The following is a 20,213-nucleotide window of genomic DNA, read 5'->3' as shown; positions in this document are numbered from 1 at the left end:
GGAAAGCAAATTTGTCCTTAGGATACATTTGCTATAATATTTAGGGGTAAAGTGTCAAGATGTTTGCAGATTATCTGCAAATGGTGAGAAAAAAGGATATGTGTTTTTATAAACAGAGAGAAAGCAGATGAAGCGAAAGGTAAGCAAGTAAACTGGTGAAATAGGTTTTTACTATCTGTTCAAATCTTATTTTATGTAGTTTTAAAGATTTTATTTATTTATTCATGAGGCGCAGAGAGAGAGGCAGAGACACAGGCAGAGGGAGAAGCAGGCTCCCCAATGTGGGACTCCATCCCAGGACCCCGGGGTCACGCCCTGGGCCAAAGGCAGATTTTCAACCACTGAGCCACCCAGGTGCCCCTCACATTTTGTTTTAAAAGCTTGTAAGGTAAAAAAATTGGGAAAAAAAATATGTACTTTATCAGTCATAAGTTATAATTTCACATATGATTTTGGCCAACGATGTCAGTTTGACAGACTAAAATCAAGTATGAACAGATATATAAGGAAGTCCCAAAGATCTTTTCTCCTTCAGCAAATTCTAAAACTTTTTCCCTAGGAATTGTAAACTATGATTGCTCAACAGGATGAAAAATTACATTTTGCTTAAATGGTCAAAAATTATAGCTGTGCTTCTGAAACAAAGCATCATACTCAGTCTGAAGGCATACAGGCTTTTAAAAAATTGTTCAGTAAATCAACTGTATTTTGTACAATTTACAAAGGTTTTATTTGATACCAAAGTAGGTATGATCATACTGCTATTAGAACATATTTTTTAATGTCCTATTTAGCAAACAGAAGGATGTTTTAAAATTTCCTAATCAAAACACATCTATTTCCTAATGATGCATATCCATATTTCTCAGGATTGCTAAAGCAAGGTAATAAGCATAGAATGAATTCCTCTAAAACACAGGTAGTTTCCCCAAAAACTAATTATACTTCATGAAAATGGGTAACACTTATCACCTCAAGGACATACTAGTCGTATCAGACTTTAATTAATCTTATAAAATACTTGGCTTAATTATTATTTACTAAAAACAAAACCTCATTCATTAAATACTCGATTGTCATTCATCCAAATGTGAACATCAGTGAGACTAAATAAATGACATTCTAGAAACTATAGAAAATAATTTTCGATTAACAGCACCCACATAAAATCCATCAGTTGTACAGCAATATGCAAATGAACTATGTCCAACAGGAGGGGACACGGACTACAGATATTTCCTCCAAAGGCTGGGCGTGGGACAGTGTTGCTACATGCCCGCAGATGGGTAAACACACAGGGAAGAAAGTTTTAGCTGGGAAGCCTGCATTTAAGTTCTCATCTCTATGTAATGAGAGGCAGGTAGTTAATTACTGAACAGCACCGTCTTTTAAATCGGTGAGTCACAAGCCTAAGGGAGGAGCTTATAAGCAGGATGAGCAACAACCAAGGCAATCAAGTTAGATTTCAAAAAGAAGCAACAACAGGTTGTGAAGACTTTCAGACAGACAATTAGAAGCACTTATCCCAATATAATGCACATAATCCAACAGCCTGACTATGGACTAACCACTTTGTTGCAAAACACGTCATGTACATTTGGGACTAAGTTTGTCAAGTTAGGTATCTTTGAACTGAACTGCACCAAATAGCTCTATTATCATCAGGCAACAGAGACTGAAAGAAACAGGAAGAAAAGATCACTTGGTAATACTTGTGAGGGCACTATAGTATATTTTAAAACATTTAAGACAGTTTCCTGCTGACAAGCAACATTTAATCACCATAGGAGTCACATCATAAATATATTAAAGCTTCAACAACAGTACCAAGATGACAACACACCAAGATGTCATACCACCACACATGATTATCTGAGAAGTATCAAAGACTGTTGCTCCACAGGTAGAGAGATCACTGGGGGCTGAATTTAAATTAGCCTTCAAAGACTGGCGAGGTTTGGCAGTATGCAAGGAGGGAGCGGTGCAGGTCAAAATGGGCATTCTATCAGGGGGCCTAGGGAAGGTGCACTGTGCCTGGCCACCGTCCCACCTGAGGCCTGGATTCTAGAGTGCTGGAGCGGGATAATCCATGTATGGTTTGACCCAGATGATACATACACAGCCACCCTGAAGCTCATGTCTGTAGCAGACATCGATACTCATTTTAGTTCTCTCTTCAAGCAAGCACTGGAGACCTCACAGTCCTTTAAATATAGAACAGCCAAGATGTCAAGATGTTTGAAATCCACCTACCATTCTTCTAGAAGGAAGGATAAAGAGAAGAATACAAGGTTACGAGCATGGCCTCTGCAGTCAGACTGAGTATCAAGGTTAGAATCCTGGCTCCACCCCTTACCTGTCCTAATTCTTTGACCCAAAGTTGCTTAACCTCATCCACGGTCAGTCTGTAAAATAGGGACAGTAAGCACATGTGTCTGAGAGGCGGAGATCAAAGGAGTTAATGTAGATATAGCACTTAGAACAGTGCCAAGTAAACACATTCTAATTGTAAGATACTATTATTAGTGTTAGGCTATATGTTGGCAAATCGAACTCCAATAAAAAAAAAATACAAAAAAAAGATACTATTATTACTCTCTATCAAAAAAATCAGTTGTATCCTCAGAGTAATTAGAATTTTATAGGAGGGATAATATAAAATGTACAAAGATGTTGCTAAGTACAGAGAACATTCTGAATCACTGACAGAAACACCAGTCAATATTTAATAACAACGTCTAATAGCATCAAACACTTGCTAGTTGACTTACGAACTAAAGTACTGCAACAAAGACATCGTTCTCTATTTATTGAGCTTCGATTATTGAACATCTTCTATGTGCCAGTTACTGTACTAAATTTTATACATGTATTATGTTGCTTAATCCTCAAAACTAATGTGGCAGGTACTTCTCCTAATTCCACATAATAGGTAAGAAACTGAGGCTGAGTGGTTAAGTAACCCCTCCAAAGTCTCGCAGTTTGTAGTAGGGCTGTGATTTTAATCCAGGTCAGTCAGACTCCGAAGACTGAGCTTTAATCCTAAACCACATGGTAGTCCCTCTTTTCCGCAGGGAATATGTTCCAAGACCCCTCAGTAGATGCTTGACAGCATATATAGTACCAATTCCTACATATACTGTTTTTTTTCTTTTATGTGTCTATCTATGATGAGGTTTATTTATAAATTAGGCACAGTAACCAGTTAATAACAATAACTAATAATAAAATAGAATAATTATAACAATGTACTGTATTAACAGTTATGTGAATGTGGTCTCTCTCAAAGGATCTTACTGTGCTGTACTTACCCTTCTTGTGATGGTGTGAGAGGATAAAAAGTCTATGTAATGAGATGAAGTGAGGTGGATAATGCAGGCAATGTGACGTAGTGTTAGGCTACGACCTGACATCTGCTTCCCAACCTCAGTTTACCACAGGTGACGGAAATTGCAAAAACTCAAACTGTGGATAAGAGGGGAACTACTGTATTTTCTGTTTCCAAATTCTGGACCAACTGGCCATGATATAACAAGAGTATAAATATAAAATACTACATTAAAATAACAACTTATGGAGAGAGAAGTGACTGCTAAAGGGTACAAGGTTTCACTTTGAGGTGATAAAAATGTTCTAAAATTGACTATGGTGATGGGTGCACATATTTGTAAATGCATCCGACTTGGTTCCAGCTCAGGTCATGACCTCAGGGTCCTGAGTTGGAGCCCCACAACAGGCCCCTCACTCAGCAGGGTCAGCTTGGGATTCTCTCCCTTTCTCTCTCCCTCCCTCTCTGCCCTTCACTGAGCACACACACACTCTCTCTTTAAATAAATAAATAAGTAAAATCTTAAAACATAAAAAAAGCAGATACAATATGAATTTGCTTTTGCTTAATACATTTTCTTAAAAGATGGAACAGATATGGCTCCAAATTTAATAGTGGGTATCTCTGAGAGGTGATATTATGATGGATAATTATCTTCTTTATACTTTTTCTGTATTTTTCATGTTTTGTATTGCAAGGCAACTTTAAGTGAAGTTCTTATAAAAAAAATAGGTAGAAAGATAGTAACAATTCCAAATACTTCAGAAGAGACAAATAATAAAACATGGAAGAAGCTGCTAAATTTGCTAAATGGGTCACTGGCAAATTCAAAGACAATGGCAAGGAAGATGTAAAAAAACCAAAAACAAAAAAACAATGGAGGGGGTGGGTTGGGCAGCCCAGCCCGGGTGGCTCAGCAGTTTGGCACCGCTTTCAGCCCAGGGAGTGATCCTGGAGACCCAGGACCGGATGGAGTCCCAAGCCCACCCCCTGCATGGAGCCTGCTTCTCCCTCTGCCCGTGTCTCCGCCTCTGTGTGTGTGTGTGTGTGTGTGTGTGTGTGTGTGTCTCATGAATAAATAAAATAATAAAATAAATAAAATCTTAAAAAAAAAAAAAGATAGGGCTATTCAGGTACAGACTGAGATTTTGAGGTGAAAAAAATGGCACATTGCCTCGAGGTAATAGTGTCAAGGGAAGGTTTTGTTGGTTTGTTTTTAATTTGAAAGGAATTTGATCAGGGCAGTAATTGAACTGGAAATAGTCTGTCAGGGATGGAAAGAGACAAGGAGAGGAAGGTCTCAAAAGATAAATAAAGATGCAGCCTTAGAAAAAAAGAAGCACTACTTGTGAAACAGAAGAGAAGAAAAAAAACTCATAAAAAGAGATCTTTGAGATGGAGAAAAGAAATCAGAACTTACAATTGGCTTTCAAACTTCTCTAGAAAATATAAAGTGAATTCATCTTCCAAAACTGAAAGGGTGGAGGTTAGGCACAGAGAGAGAGGTATGGGGCCCTGGCACAAAATGCTGGACAGCAACTAGATTCACTAATTTGCCAGAACGAGGAATAACAATCTAACGATTGCATGACCATAAGAGAAAGTACTTCAGGGAGCTGGGAAAATCACTTCTTCCCCACAGTTAGCATACACATGAATCTGCACCACTCAAAAACGAGAGAATTCACGGTATGCCTGGAGATTATCCCCATATTAGTAATCCCTAGGTTAACAACCACTGTAGTAGTCTATGAAACTGATATGCTTTCACTTCTAGATGACATGAATTGTCAAAAGAAGCACCAGAGTTCAACCATAAATTTCAAATTTGACAGTAAGAAGGTAGTTTTCTAGGAAAAACAAGTTGCAAAGATTTTTGCATATATTGTTTATTTATGTATAAACTTTGTATAATTGAAAAGTTCTCCCTAAACAGGTAGATCATTATGAAACATGGTATTTTTAGTAATTGTACTAAATTTCTAAAGCAGCTTTAAAAAATAAGTAGCATTAAGTGCTGCCCATGTAAGAGTGAAACACAAGGACCCTGCTGGACAACCCTGTGAGTACAGGACGGATTTATTAGCTAGTAGCCTTCACCACAGTGTAACTGGGCAGTCACCTGGTTGTGCACATACGAAGACCTTCAAATGTCAGGCTCTGTGGCTCTCTTCTCTGGAGTCATTCAGTTTCGTAGAAAAGTCGGTCTCCTCTGACTGCCAGTGTTCTACAAACAGGTTAGGAAAGGGACATGGGACAGAAAGTAAGGATACATCTCCTGATCCATCAAGGAGACTTCTGCTTAACCCCATTTATAGCGTACTCTTTTTCTGTATTTTCTCCAAATCTGGAGTCTCACCCGTGTAGTTTCTCTAGACAATCAAACACTCAACTTCTGCTAGGATACTGAATAAGTCCAGGAAGAGTCTAGCACTGTCCAAGATAAATATAATGTTTTAAGTGCAACCATATGTAAAACTTTAAGTTTTCTAGTACCCTCATGAGAAGAGAAAGAGTGGAAATTAATTTTAATATATTTTATTTAACCCAACAGATCTAAAATGGTATTTCAATGTAATAAATAAAAAATTATTACTTTGACATTTTCTATGTTTTTCACACTTACAAATCTGGTGTGTACTCTAGATTTAGATTTATACTTGAGATTTAGCACAATCTCAGTTAGTACTAGCCACATGTTAATTGTTCAGCAGCTACATGTGGCTAGTGGCTACTATTCTAGATAGTACAGTCTAAGTCATGCTAGGGTAGCAGACAACTCCAAAATTTCAACAACTCAACATAACAGAAGTTTACTTCTGTCTCATGTAAAATGTCCAACACGGGGCAGGCAGCGTCTGCTTCACAGTCATCCAGGCTGATCATCTTGTTCTTGTATCAAATGAAAACACATGGCTACGTACTTCCTAAGTTTAAAAAAGAAAAAAAAGACCAGAAAATCTTCATGGGCCTTTCACTATGTCAACCCAGAAGCGACACACACTTCCCCTGAAAGTCCACTGGCCAGATCAGTCATGTGATACCCATCTAACTTCAAGGAAACAAAGGGATTAAATGTTCCCATATGCTTGGAATGAAAGGAGAAGTGGATGTGAAAGAGCACTAAGAAGTCATTACCACAGGCAGGCACCTGACTATGCGGACAAGCGTGAGACAGAAGATCTAAGCTCTAGATTCCAGAGCATAACTGTTTCTTATACAGAGTTTTAAACCAGTTTTTAGCCTGAAATCTTATCCCTGTTACATAGAACTAATACCTGCAATTCTGGGACATGGGCAGGGGTAAAATCCAGTTTGCTTGCTAGCATGTACCTCTACAGGCTAAACAGCAAGGAGGTATTCACTGGAAAGAACAGCAGGCAAATTTGAAAATACAAGGAAAACTGCGGAAGGTATAAGAGTTGATGATCCAACTGCAGATAATGTCAAAGAGCCTGACAGCAAATGGTTTGAAGTTGACATGGTTGTCCAACCTGTCTGAACTTGGAAAATACCCACCAGGCCTCCCTCCCGTCCAGGACAGAGCCTTACTCTGAAGAAGAAACTGTTAGGAATAAAAACAAAACTGAACAGAAAAGCTGAGACAAAAGAAAGAGAGGGCTCAAGGAGGAGTAAGGGACAGTGGCAGAACCAGGATCGGCCGTCTCCTCAAACACAATCGAAAACAATTCAGTCAAGTAAAAAATGCTTTCCTGCATCACTATTATTTCCTCTTAAACATCCAGGAAAACTAATTTCAAAATGACCCAGGAGAAAGTTTCCAGATTCAAGTCTCATACAAGTTATTATAAGGCTAACCAACATCCTTTATACACAACTAAAGCCAACCAGAAGAGCACCAACACAAAACTGATAAACTATAACCTACGAAAAAGGTAAAAGCATTAAGTAAATTATATAAGGCATAAAAAACAACATCAGAATTGGAGAAACTCAGAAATGTGAGAACATGACTCAAAAAAGAATTTTAAGAATTTTGTTTCAGACATAAAGACTAAAAACAAAAAGCACAAGAATAAATAAACACAACAAGTAATATAAAAAGTATTCTAATCCTAAAAGTAATTTTTAAAAAAGATTTTATTTATTTATTAATGAGAGACAGAGAGAGAGAGAGAGAGGCAGAGGCACAGGCAGAGGGAGAAGCAGGCTCCATGCAGGGAGCCTGACGTGGGACTCGATCCGGGGTCCCCAGGATCACGGCCTGGGCTGAAGGTGGCGCTAAACCCCTGAGCCACCCAGGCTGCCCTAAAAATAATTTTAAAATATTTTAATGAAGAAATAAAAGGATTCTAGGAAAAGTGACAAAAATTGTTCTTTTATATAAATAGTAATCACAGAAGAAAACCCAAGAAAGGGAACTAAACACTAAAAACTATACAAAAACATTAAAAACTAATTCAAAGAAATTTTTCTAAAGTAAGATTTAAAACCACGTTTAAGGCACAGAATGAATACACTTGAGAATATGGACACAAAATAACACCAAGACATATTACAGTAAAATTACAGATCTTTTAAAAGAATTAGAAATTATTTGAACATCTGGGCCAATATGTCAAGTAACTTATAAGGAAGAGAAAATTACATTATCAACAGATTTTCCAAAGCAACACTTTATGTCAGAAAAAAGTTAAAATACTCAAGGAAACAAAATGAGAGCCAAGAATTTTACAGCCAGTAAGACTAATTTTCAAATATAAACAAAACATATTATTATCACACAAAAACTCAGGGAATAATGTTCTCATTAGTCTTTCTAGAGAAATCAACTAAAGAATAAGCTTCAAAGAGTCAATATGATTAGAGGAACATTCACATGACTCTGGAGGTGAGCATTAAGTAGTAACTTGTAGATTAAAAAATGATGAAAAGGAAAAAAGTGATGGTACATAATGGTGATATGACCTGATGATATAGAGAGCATAATTATCAAGAAATGAAGACCATATGAAAAAAATGTTAACTCTTTTCAATAATATTGGTGATGGATATAGTAATTTTGTTATTGTAAAACTGTCAGATATAGAATGTGATAAATGAGTAATTACGGAGTAGTCTATCACTCCATGTCCCTGAAAACCACAATTCCCAATCTCTATTTCCTAGTACTATTCACTGAAAAGACCTAGAAACAAAAATCAAACAGTATAAATGAGCAACCCAAGAGTCCAGATCATAGTTTTGAAATACTTCTTCCCAATGAAAGAAATCAAGCTTCATGGAAATATTTCATGTTTGAGACAGAAAATTTTCAAGATGTTTGTGGAATGTCTTGCTTTATAAGGCAGAAAAAAAAAAAAAAAACAACAACTAATCAACAATTATTTGAATGATGTCAAGAAGACTCCGGAGCCAACCTGAAGAGACTCCTTATGGCCAAAGATGGGGTAGTTTTAGCTTTAGCAAGTTTAAGATTTGCAAAAGATTGAATCCCATCGAATGTGTTTAAATTTATGGTGAAAGATAAAAGAGAAGAAGGTGAGGAGGAGGAAAGAGAAGAGAAAAGAAGCGAATCAATCACCTTCAGAGAAGACAGGGAGCCATTTCAACATTTTATTTTTTATTTTTATTTTTTTTAAATTTATTTATGATAGTCACAGAGAGAGAGAGAGAGAGAGGCAGAGACACAGGCAGAGAGAGAAGCAGGCTCCATGCACCAGGAGCCCGACGTGGGACTCGATCCCGGGTCTCCAGGATCGCGCCCTGGGCCAAAGGCAGGCACTAAACCACTGCGCCACCCAGGGATCCCCATTTCAACATTTTAAAAACTATAATGAGGGACTCAGTCATAGGGGGCCCCCAAACTTTATGAGTTTAACCTTCAGGACCTCTACCAGGCCATCACAGAGAATATCAAAGAAAAATCCCCTTGTGATTCTGCCAGAAAAAGGGGACAAAGTACTGTTTTGAAATACATCAGAACACTGTTATTCTTTTTTCTTTTTCCTCTTAAGTAGCTCCACACCCAACATGGGGCTTGAACTCATGATCCTGAGATCAAGAGTCAAATGCTCTAGAGACTGAGCCAGCCAGGCACCCCAGAAGCATTCTGTTAATCTTAAGGCCTTCCTTTTCAAGAAAAACTGTTTAAACAGAATCTAAATGATAAGGGTTCTTTCAAAGCCTAGGAAGCCTAGGTTAAGGGAAATGCCAAACTCTAGTCCAAGCTAGCTTTCCACGTGGGGGAGAGAAAAATAGCTAAGAAGCACCTAGGAGGTTCACAGTCCACAGGCACAGGCTCACTAAAAAAACGAGACCTTATCATGAGACTATAGAGCACTTCCACTCCACCCCCCTACCATACCTCAATATCGCACTACTAAAGGCCTATTTATAGCAGTTTCTTTTTACCCAGTACATCATGTAACAAGAAAAAATGACAAGGCACACTAAAAGGCAAAAACCAGTCTAAAGAGACAGAGCAAACATGAGAACCAGACTCTGACATGGCAGAAATAACACAATTATCACACTGGGGATTTAAAACAACTACAATTAATGTGCTATGGACTCTGATGGGAATAGATACATTAATATAAAGCCAGAGAGATGGACAGTCTAAGAAAGAAGCAAAATGAAATGTGTAACAAAAACAGAAGAGTGTGTTTGATGGGCTTACTAGACCAATCACGACTATGGAAAAAAATCTCTGAGCTTGAGGATTTATCTCAGTAAAAAATCTTCAAAACTGAAGAGCAAACCAAAAAAAAGGCTGAAAAAGATTTTTAAAAAGAATATCAAAGAACTGTGGGACAACTACAAAAAGTGTAACACACATATAACAGGAATATCAAAGAAATAATAGAAAAGGAAAAGGAAGGAAGAGGAAAGAAATATCTGAAACACTAATAACTGAAAATTTTTCCAAATTAATGTCAAAGACCAAACCTCAGATCCAGGAAGTTCAGAGAACATCAAGCAGGATAAATGCCAAAAAAACAAAACAAAACAAAACAAACAAACAAAAAAAACAAACACTACACCTAGAGAGCTCATTTTCAAACTACAGAAAGCCACAGATCAAGAAATTAAAACTTTAAGGGAGACACAGGAAAAAAACCCACCTTATATATATAGGAGCAAAGATAAGAATTACATCTAACTTCTCAGAAATCATGCAAACAAAAAGAGTAAGATGAAACACTTTTTATAAATATTTTATTTATTTGAGAGACAGTGCATCCACAGGTTGGGGTGGGGGGATAAGGGGCACAGAGGGAGAGGGAGACAGTTTAAGCAGATTCCAAGTTGCAGAGCCCTACACAGGGCTCCATCTCACAACCCTGAGATCGTGACTCCTGAAACCAGGAGTCTCTTAACTGACTGCACCACCCAGGCACCCTGGAATGAAACACTTAAGATATCAAAACAACAACAACAAAAAAAAACCCACTGGGGCACCTGGATGGCTCAGTCAGTTAAGCATTCAACTCTTGATTTCAGTTCAGTTCTTGATCTCAGGGTTATGATTTCAAGCCCTGCACTGGGCTTCATGCTGGGTATGGAGACTACTTAAAAAACACAAAAACAAACAACCCACCAACTTTGAATTCCATAGCCTGTGAATTATTCTTCAAAAGTGAAGGAGAAATGGAGATTTTTATTAGCTGTACAAAAGTGAGGCAATCTGTCACCAGTAAACCTGCCTTGCAGATAATGTTAAAAAGAAGTTCTTTAGAGAGGAGGAAAATGATATAGTTCCAAAACCCAGATCAAAATAAAGAAAGGAAGAGGACTGGAGAAGGAATAAGTGATGGGAAAATTTAAAACTCCATTTTTCTAATTCTTAATTGATCTAACAGATAACAAGTTATTCACAATAACAGCGACAATGCAATTATGTATGCTCACATATATGTATGTGTATACACATGTATGTGCTATATATAAATGAAATGAGTAAAAGCAATGATACAAAAGACATAATGGAAGAATTAGGATTATATTTTGCTATTATAAGGTACCTGCACTATCTGTAAAGCAGAATGGTGTTATCTGCAATAGTCTTGGGGTAACTGTAAATATATATTAAAAACTCAAGGGAAACTACTAAAAAAAGTTAAAAAGAAAAAAGTATAACAGATACAGTAAGAAAGGAGAGAAAATGAAATCACATTATATGTGCTCAAATAAAACCACAAAAGAAAAATCTAAATATGAAACCTGAAACCATAAAACTCCTAAAAGAACACATAGGTAGTAATCTCTTAGTGGCCTTAGCAACATATTTATGGATATATCTCCTCAAGCAAGGAAAACAAAAGCAAAAATAAACTACCGCAACTACTAAATAAACTACTAAAATAAAAAGCCTTTACATAGTAAAAGAAGGAATCAACAAAACAAAAAGGCATCCCTACCGAGTGGGAGAAGATATTTGCAAATGATATATACAATATGGGGTTAAGATCCAAAATATATGAAGAAGTTATACAACTTTACATCAAAAAGATAATCCAATTAAAAATGGGCAGAAGTTTTGAATAGACATTTTTCCAAAGAAGACATACAGAGCCCACAGACACATGAAAAGCTCAACATCACTAACCATCAGAAAAATACAAATCAAAAGCACTAGATACAACCTACCAGTAATAATGCTACTATCAAAATCACCAGAAATAATGTGTTGGCAAAAACGCAGAGAAAAGAGAACCCTTGTGCACACCTGGTGGCAATGTATATTGGTGCAACCACTGTGGAAAACAGTATAGAGGTTCCTCAAAAAATTAAAAAGAGAAATATCATACAACCTAGTAATTCCACTACTATCTACCCAAAAAAGATGAAAACACTAATTTGAAAGATACATGCACCCTTATGTCCACTGTAGCATTATTTATAATAGACAAAGTATGGGGAAAAAAAAGACAAAGTATGAAAGCAAGCCACATGTCTGTCAACAGATAAAGAAGATGTAATATATATGTATATACAATGGAATATTACTCAGCCATATAAAAGAATGACATGCCATTTGTGACAATACGGATAGATCTAGTGGGTATGAAGCTAAGTGTAATAAATCAGAGAAAGACAAAATATTATATGACTTTACTTAAATGTGGAATACAAAAAGCAAAACAAATGAACAAACAAAAAACAGAAACAGACTAAAAAATACAGAGAACAAACTGGTGGTTATAAGAGGGTAAGGAGGTGGGGGCATGGGTAAAAATAAGTGAAGGGGATTAAGAGATAGAAACTTCCAATTATAAAATAAATAAGTCACATAGATTAAAAGTATAGCATAAGGAATATATACAATATTGTAATATCGTCTTATGGTGACACTACAGGGAGCAAAGGTAATGTATGGAAATGCTGAATCAGTATGTTGTACACCTAAAATTAATATTAACACTGTATGTCAACTATACTTCAATAATTAATATTTTTAAAAAAAGACGAAAAGAGGGAGACAAAAAGGGGCAATGAATAGAAAGCAATAACATATATGGTAAATATTAATCACATCAATGTCACTTCAACATCAAAAGTCTAAAATACACAAATTACAAGACAGAGAGTGTCAGAATAAATCAAAAACCAAGATCCAATTATATGTGGCCTACAAGAAAACCACTTTTTAAAAGACTGATTTATTTTAAAGAGAGTGTGTGTGTGTGTGTGCTTGAGCAGGGGGAGGGACAAAGGGAGAGTGAGACAATATCAAGCAGACTTCCCACTAACCGCAGGGCCCAAAGCAGGGCTCTATCTCACAATCCTGAGATCATAACCTGAGCCAAAATAGAGTTGGACTTGGGGATCCCTGGGTGGCTCAGCGGTTTAGCGCCTGCCTTTGGCCCAGGGTGCGATCCTGGAGTCCTGGGATCGAGTCCCACATCGGGCTCCCAGCATGGAGCCTGCTTCTCCCTCCTCCTGTGTCTCTGCCTCTCTCTCTCTCTCTATCATAAATAAATAAATAAATCTTTAAAAAAAAAAAAAAAAGAGTTGGACGCTTAACCAACTGAGCTACCCAGGCACCCCAAGTAACCTACTTTAAATATAAAGACATATGTATATTAAAAGTAAATGGATGGAGGGGTACCTGGGTAGTTGAGTGACTGACTCTCTTAGTTTCAGCTCAAGTCTGATCTCACAGTTGTGAGATCAAGTCCTGTGTTGGGCTCCATGCTTACTGTGGAATCTGCTTGAGTTTCTCTCTCCCTCTTCCTCTGCCCCTCCCCATTGTGCTCTCTCTCTCACTGAAATAAATCTTAAAAAAAAAAAAAAAAGTAAATGAATAGAGAAAAATACACCACGCTAACACTAATCAAAGAAAGTGGGAATAGCTATATTAATTTCAGACAGAGATCCGTGGGTGGCGCAGTGGTTTAGCGCCTGCCTTTGGCCCAGGGCACGATCCTGGAGACCCAGGATCGAATCCCACGTCGGGCTCCCTGCATGGAGCCTGCTTCTCCCTCTGCCTGTGTCTCTGCCTCTCTCTCTCTCTCTCTCTCTCTCTGCGACTATCATGAATACATAAATAAAATCTTAAAAAATAATAATAATAATTTCAGACATAGTAGACTTCAGAGCAATATAAGTTATCAGAGATAAACAGGAGAATTACATAATGATAAAGCAATCAACTCTCCAAGAAGACACAACAATCCTTAATGTGGATGCACCTAACAATAATGCATCAAAATACATGACAGAATTGCTGACAGAATTGCAAAGAAAAACTAATGAATCCACTATTACAAGTGGAGACTTCAATACCCCTCTATCACAGAAATGGACAGATAAGACAGAAAATAACAGTAAGAATATGGCTGAACTCAACAGTACCATTAATAAGCTGGATATAATTGATACCTATCAACTACTTTATCCAACATTGGTAGAAAACATATGATTCTCAAGTTCAGATGGAACATTCACCAACACAGACCACAAATTCTGAGCCATAAAATATATCTTAATGAATTTATCAGAATCCATAGGTCTCTTCTCAGACAATAAAATTAAACTAGGGGGAAAAAAGAAAACAGAAACATAGCTGGAAAATCTGAAAATACTTGCAGATTAAACAATGAACTTCTAAATTAAAACAGGCCAAAGAAGAAATCTCAAGAGAAATTTAGAATAACTTGAACTAAATGAAAACGTAAATATAACTTTTCAAAATGTGTGGGATGCAGTAAAAGCAGTACTTAGAGGAAAAATGATAGCACTGAATATATGTATATATCAGAAAAAAAATCTAAAATAAAAACTATAAGCTGCCACCTAAAAAAAAAAACTAAAAAAGTAAAGTAAATTAAATCCAAATAAGCAAATGAAAAAAAAAATTAGAGCAGAAAAAAAATGAAACTGAAGCAGGAAATAAACAGGAAAAAAAAAATCAATGAAACCAAAAGCTGGTTCTTTGAAAAGACCAATAAAAGATAAAAAGATAAATGACACAAATTAATATCAGAAGTGAAAGAGGGGTTGGGTGCCTGGGTGGCTCATTGGCTGAGCATCCAACTCTTGACTTCCCTTAGGTCATGGCCTCAGGATCATAAGACTGATCCCTGCATCAGCCTGCGCTCAGAGTAGAATCTGCTTGTCCTTTTTCCTCTGTTCCTCCCTCAACTCATGCTCTCTCTCTCTCTCAAATAAATAGAAATATTTTTAAAATATATTTAAAAACATTTCCAAAAAAAAAAGAATAAAGGAAAGAAGGGGTATTACTACAGATCCCACAGTCATCAAAAGAATAATCAGGAAAAACCACGAACATTTCTATGCCCACTAATTAGATAACTTAGATGAAATGGACCAATTCTTTGAAAGACACAATGTGTCAAAACTCACAAATGAAGAAATTGACAATCTGAATAGGCATGTATCTACTAGAGAAACTGAATCATAATTAATAACCTTCTAAGACAGCAAACATCAGGTTCTGATGAGTTCTCTAGTGAATTCTAGCAAACATGAAGACATTTTACCAATTCTCTACAATCTTATCTAAAAAATAAAAGCAGAGGGAATACTTCTAATTCCGGCTATAGGCCAGCATTAATCTAATACCAAAACCAAAAAGATATTACAATAAAATTAGACTAATATATTTTATATACATATATACGAAGTCCTGAACAGAGTATTATCCAACAATGTATAAAAAGAATTATATGCCACAATCACATGGGATGTATCCTAGATATGCAATGCTGGCTCAATATTTGAAAAATCAATTAACGTAATCCATCACATAAACAGACTTGTTAGATACAGCACCAAAGCACAATCCAGTAAAGAAATACTTGATAAGCTGGGCTTCGCTAAAATTAAAAACTTTTGCTCTGTAAAATACATTGCCAAAAGAATGAGAAAACAAGCCACAGACCAAGAGAAAATATTTGCAAAAGATACATCGGAGATTATTTTCTAAAATATATAAAGAACTGTTAAAAACTCAACAGTAAGAAAACAACCCAATTTAAAAATGGGCAGAAGACAAAAACCACCAATAATGTTGTACAGATGGCAAATAAGCACCTGAAAAGATGTTCAATATTTTACGTCATCAGGGATTTGCAAATTAAAACAACCATCAGAGAGATGTTCCTACATACTTATTAGAATAGCCAAAATACAAAACACTGACAGTACTAAACACTGATAAGAATACGGAGCAAAGGAACTCGTTCATTACTGATGGGAATGCAAAATGGCACAGCCACACTCTAATAAGAGTGTTAACAATTTCTTACAAAACTAAACATGCTATTAGCATATAATCCAGAAATCATGCTGTTTGGTGTCCCAAATAAGTTAAAACGTTATGTCCACGCAAAAGCCTATAAAAGGATATTTATGGCAGCTGTATTCATAATTACCAAAAAGTAGAAGCAACCAAGACATCCTTCAGTAGATGAATGAATAAATAAGCTGTGGTGCATCCAGACAATGGACTACTATTCAGCACTAGAAAGAAACGAGCTATCAAGCCATGAAAAGACATGGAGAAAACTTAAATGCATATTACTACGTAAATCTGAAAGACTACCTACTGTATGATTCCAATTTGGGGGCTTTCTGAAAAGGCAATGCTATGGAGTCAGTAAAAAGATCAAAGGTTGTCAAAGTTAGGCAACAGGAATGAATAGGCAAAACACTGATTTTTAGGACAGTGAAAGTATTCTGTATGTTACTCTAATGCTAGATACATGTCATTATACATTTGTCTAAACGCACAGCATGTATAACACCAGGAGTGAACCCTAATGTAAACTATGGACTTAGGGTGATGACGTGTCAATACAGGCTCATGAATTATAACAAATGTGCCGCTCTGGTGGGGGCTACTGATAACGGGGGAGGCTATGGAGGAACAGGTGGTACATGGGAAATCTCTGTACCTTCTGCTCTATTTTGCTGTAAACTATTGTTTTTTAAGATTTTATTTATTTATTCATAAGAGACACAGAGAGAGAGAGAGAGAGAGAGAGAGAGAGAGAGGCAGAGACACAGGCAGAGGGAGAAGCAGGTTCCCTGTGGGGAGCCTGATGTGGGACTCGATCCCAAGACCCTTGGGACGCCCTAGCCCAAGGCAGATAGATACTCAACTGCTGAGCCTCGAGGGGTCCCAATTTTGCTGTAAACTTAAAACTGCTCTAAAAAAATCTATTTAAGGTATGTGTGTCTTAATGGTGTATTTTTCTTACATTTTATTAATATAATGTAATTCATCAATCCTAGGACCAACATTTTCACATTTTAACAACTGTAAAATCATGAACACCTGGGTGGCTCAGCAGTTGAGCATCTGCCTTTGGCCCAGGGTGTGATCCTGGGATGCTGGATCAAGTCCCTCACTGGGCTCCCTACAGGGAGCCTGCTTCTCCCTCTGCCTGTGTCTCTACATCTCTCTCTGTCTCTCATGAATAAATAAATAAAATCTTAAAAAAAAAAACCTATAAAATCAGGATACATCCTAAAATATCATAGTATTTAATAGTTATCTTTTTTTTTTCTTAATGCTTAGAATAACAGTATATCAGTAGCTGCAGATTACACAGATATATGTACCATAGAATTAATCAAATACATTCCAGAATATATAGCTTAACTTCAGGAAGAATTATAGATGAGTTTGTTAGTACTAATAACCAAATGTTTTTCATATACAAACCTTATCAAATGTAATGTAGTGGGTTTTCCACTAGCAGACTGACTTCTAATTAAGTCTTTGGTGGATTAATGAGTTCAAGATTGTCAACTTTTATATTACTTTATATGATTAATCACCTCTACTTATTTCTCACTGTGCTACATTTTTCTTCCTAATCTAAACAATTTCTTCATTCAGATGCTAAGTCACTCAGATACAAGAATCATCGCATGCACAATCCTTGGATGTATTAAGATCTGCCTTCATTTCTTATGCTAAGCATGCTTTGAAAACTCATCCATTCTAACACCTTCCATCAGATTTGTAAAGCTATTAGTGTTATTTTTTTAGTATTTAACTAACAGACAATTTGTTTTTGGAATCCTATAGGAAAAAGGCTGGCTTTTTATTTATTACTGGTCCTTCTACCATAATTATTACATTTTGCCAATTCTTTCCCCCTCACACCTTTCTGGCCATTTCTCTAGTCCTGCAAAATCTTACCCATCTGGTTTTATGGAGTCAGCTGAAAAAATTAATTCAAAGAACCAGATTTTACACTCTAAAATACCCTTTTTAAATCACACTTCTGTCTCCTCACTGAAAATCAGTCAACTCAGTCTATTCCTGTTCCACCAGTTTAAAAAAAAGGGGGATGCTGTTGAATATAAATTTCTGTGGACAATGCCACCAATTGACAGAAGGATTCTAAGAAACACTTGGCAAAACTCCAGAAACCACAATGTACTTCACTCACTCATAAGGAAATACACACTTTGTTTTCTTCACCATCACAACTTGGAATTTAGAAAAATGTAGTGATATAATCCTTAAAGAAATTTCAATATTTCTGCAGCCCAATTCTAACACGATAAAATGCAAATGACAGGTGAGAGACAATTATTTCTGTATTAAGCCACAGAATATGATCCTTTTTTATTTGACTGTTTCACTAACATAATACCAGTAAAATCACTTATGCTTATGCCTGTTCAATTAACATGCAAAGGAATTTGGGAATAAGTGCATTCAAAAATCAAGTATCTTAAAGTTAATGAGTATTATGCACAATGAATAACAGTCTAAAAAATTACAGATCAGGGGTTCCTTGGTGGCTCAGTGGGTTAAGTATCTGCCTTCGTTGTCCTCAGGTCATGATCCCAGGGTCCTGGGACAGAGACCCTGAGTCAAGCTCCCTGCTCAACTGGGAGCTGGCCCACTTCTTCCTCTCCTCCCCACCAGTGCGCTCTCTCTCTCAAATAAATAAATAATATCTAAAAAAAAAATTATAGATCAGTATCTTGACAGGGGTGTGGGTTACAGTGATGTGTGCATTTTTCAAAACTGATTGGACTGTACAGATAAGACCTGCACATTTCATTTTACATGTGTTGTTGTATACACACAACAGACATCAAGTTTTAAAACTTAATCAATTAATTAGAATATGGAGTGGAGAAAAAAAAATCCTGTGGGGATGGATTAGAATTGGTTATTTGTACAAACTAAAACTTTTTTTTAAAATAATTTAAAAATGTATTTCCTAAATATGTTCACTGAAAGGGACTAGAAACAATGACACACAGTACCAACAACTAATGCCTATATACATAATGTTCCTATATATTGTTTCCAGTTAACTCTGGGGGTGAGTTAACTGAGGATGACCATTTTCCCCCCTGTATCTTCACGTGTTTGTGTCCCAATTTCCCTTTTTTGTTTTATTTTTTTAAAGATTTATTTACGAGAGACAGACAGCAGGGGGAGGGGCAGAAGGAGAGGGAAAGAATCCTCAAGCACACTACCTGCTGATCACAAAGCCCAACATGGGGCTTGATCCCATGACCCTGAGATCATGACCTGAGCTGAAATCAAGAGTCAATCGCTTAACCGACTAAGCCACCCAGGTGCCCCTCAATTTCTCCTTTTCATAAGGAACACATTAAATTAGAGGCCACTCTAATAGTATCATTTTAATTTGATGACCTGTGCAAAGACAGTATCTCCAAGTAAGGTCACATTCTGAGGCACTAGCAATATTTTATGAGGAAATAAATGGAATTTTATGGAGAAATTTAATGAGAAACAAATTTGTATGGTCTTACAGTATGTCTCTATAGATTGTTTATTAGTTCTAATGGGGGAAAATAGTAACTATACAATGGAGAAAATGGACATCTTGACCAGGCAATCAAAATTCACATTACTAAATGTAGGACAAGCATATTAGGCCTCTGAATATGAAACTCTGAGAAAGGACACATTATCATTTATGGAGAATTCTGGCCAGAGATGCACCACCTAAATCCAATAATGAAAACATGTCAGATAACTCCAAATGGTGGAATATGGCATAAAATAACTCATTTATATTCTTCAAAACTGTCAATGTCACACAAAATAAAAGACAACTATGGACCTGTTTCAAAATGAGACACGGAGCTAAATACAGTATGTGATCCCACATTCAAACCTCTACTACAGGCAAAAAAATTCTAAAAAGGACTTAGTTGAGACAACTGACAACAGGGGAAGACAGATGTAGATTAAAGTACCATATCAATGTTATATTTCCTGAATTTGATACCCTAAATATGATTGCATATGAGAATATCCTTGTTCCTGTAAAAGAGAAAAACGCAGCAGAAATGGTAAAAAGCTATCATATATTTAAACATTACTTTCTAACAGTTCATCAAAAATTGAGTGTGAGTGTGAGTGTGTGTGTATGTATGTAGGCAGATGAAA

General features: G+C 36.5%; 1 protein-coding gene across 2 annotated transcripts in view; it reads right to left on the bottom strand.

Annotated features, from left to right (window-relative positions):
- BMPR1A (bone morphogenetic protein receptor type 1A) overlaps positions 1 to 20,213 on the bottom strand; it is a 140,647-nt gene that overhangs the window by 76,978 nt on the left and 43,456 nt on the right. The window contains exon 2 of one of the 2 annotated variants that reach the window (XM_072823865.1): positions 5,451 to 5,555. The exons of the other annotated variant lie outside the window; for it this stretch is intronic. The gene's annotated coding sequence lies outside the window, so the exon portion shown is untranslated. The remainder of the gene's footprint in view (positions 1 to 5,450; positions 5,556 to 20,213) is intronic. 2 annotated transcript variants of the gene reach the window in all.

Source organism: Canis lupus, chromosome 4 (assembly GCF_048164855.1).
Source record: "Canis lupus baileyi chromosome 4, mCanLup2.hap1, whole genome shotgun sequence".
NCBI lineage: Eukaryota > Metazoa > Chordata > Mammalia > Carnivora > Canidae > Canis > Canis lupus.
The sequence above is the reverse complement of the archived record's forward strand: the minus strand, read 5'-3'. Positions and strand labels throughout refer to the sequence as shown.